This window comes from Triticum dicoccoides, chromosome 3A, assembly GCF_002162155.2.
Source record: "Triticum dicoccoides isolate Atlit2015 ecotype Zavitan chromosome 3A, WEW_v2.0, whole genome shotgun sequence".
Classification (NCBI taxonomy): domain Eukaryota; kingdom Viridiplantae; phylum Streptophyta; class Magnoliopsida; order Poales; family Poaceae; genus Triticum; species Triticum dicoccoides.
In genome coordinates, this window is record NC_041384.1 from 77,081,207 (window position 1) to 77,083,426 (window position 2,220).

Genomic DNA, 2,220 nt, shown 5'->3' on the forward strand with positions numbered 1-2,220 from the left:
TACTCCCAGAGGGAGTAGGACTCTCCTGGCGCACCCCTTGTGGCCGGCCATCCTCCCCCCTTTGGTCCCTTATATACTGAGGTAGAGGCACCCTAGAACACACAAGTTGATCCACATGATCTATTCCTTAGCCGTGTGTGGTGCCCCCAGCCACCATATTCCTCGATAATACTGTAGCGGAGTTTAGGCGAAGCCCTGCTGCTGTAGTACATCAAGATCGTCACCACGCCGTCGTGCTGACGGAACTCTTCCCCGACACTTTGCTGGATCGGAGTCCGGGGATCGTCATCGAGCTGAACGTGTGCTAGAACTCGGAGGTGTCGTAGTTTCGGTGCTTGATCGGTCGGATCGTGAAGACGTACGACTACATCAACCAAACGCTTCCGTTGCCGATCTACTAGGTATGTAGATCATACTCCCCCTCTCGTTGCTATGCATCACCATGATCTTGCGTGTGCGTAGGAAATTTTTGAAATTACTACGAAACCCAACAGTGGCATCCGAGCCTAGGTTATTTATGTTGATGTTATATGCACGACTAGAACACAAGTGAGTTGTGGGCGATATAAATCATACTGCCTACCAGCATGTCATACTTTGGTTCGGCGGCATTGTTGGACGAGACGACCCGGACCAACATTATGCGTACGCTTACGCGAGACCGGTTCCCCCGACGTGCTTTGCACATAGGTGGCTTGCGGGCGACAGTCTCTCCAACTTTAGTTGAACCAAGTGTGGCTACGCCCGGTCCTTGCGAAGGTTAAAACGGAGTCTATTTGACAAACTATCGTTGTGGTTTTGATGCGTAGGTGAGATTGGTTCTTGCTTAAGCCCGTAGCAGCCACGTAAAACTTGCAACAACAAAGTAGAGGACGTCTAACTTGTTTTTGCAGGGCATGTTGTGATGTGATATGGTCAAGACATGATGCTGAATTTTATTGTATGAGATGATCATGTTTTATAACCGATTTATCGGCAACTGGCAGGAGCCATATGGTTGTCGTTTTATTGTATGCAATGCAATCGCAATGTAATGCTTTACTTTTATCACTAAACGGTAGCGATAGTCGTAGAAGCACAAGCTTGGCGAGACGACAACGATGCTACGATGGAGATCAAGGTGTCACGCCGGTGACGATGGTGATCACGATGGTGCTTCGGAGATGGAGATCACAAGCACAAGATGATGATGGCCATATCATATCACTTATATTGATTGCATGTGATGTTTACCTTTTATGCATCTTATCTTGCTTTGGTTGACGGTAGCATTATAAGATGATCTCTCACTAAATTATCAAGAAGTGTTCTCCCTGAGTATGCACCGTTGCGAAAGTTCTTCGTGCTGAGACACCACATGATGATCGGGTGTGATAGGTTCTACGTTCAAATACAACGGGTGCAAAACAGTTGCACACGCGGAATACTCAGGTTATACTTGACGAGCCAAGCATATACAGATATGGCCTCGGAACACGGAGACCGAAAGGTCGAGCATGAATCATATAGTAGATATGATCAACATAATGATGTTCACCAATGAAACTACTCCATCTCACGTGATGATCGGACATGGTTTAGTTGATTTGGATCACGTAATCACTTAGAGGATTAGAGGGATGTCTATCTAAGTGGGAGTTCTTTAAGTAGATTAATTGAACTTAAATTTATCATGAACTTAGTCCTGGTAGTATTTTGCAAATTATGTTGTAGATCAATAGCTCGCGTTGTTGTTTCCCTGTATTTATTTTGATATGTTCCTAGAGAAAATTGTGTTGAAAGATGTTAGTAGCAATGATGCGGATTGGATCCGTGATATGAGGTTTATCCTCATTGCTGCACAGAAGAATTATGTCCTTGATGCACCGCTAGGTGACGGACCTATTGCAGGAGCAGATGTAGACGTTATGAACATTTGGCTAGCTCAATATGATGACTACTTGATAGTTTAGTGCACCATGCTTAATGGCTTAGAATCGGGACTTCAAAGACGTTTTGAACGTCATGGAGCATATGAGATGTTCCAGGAGTTGAAGTTAATATTTCAAGCAAATACCTGAGTTGAGAGATATGAAGTCTCCAACAAGTTCTATAGCTAAAAGATGGAGGAGAATCGCTCAACTAGTGAGCATGTGCCCAGATTGTCTGAGTACTACAATCGCTTAAATCAAGTGGGAGTTAATCTTCCAGATAAGATAGTGATTGACAGAATTCTCTAGT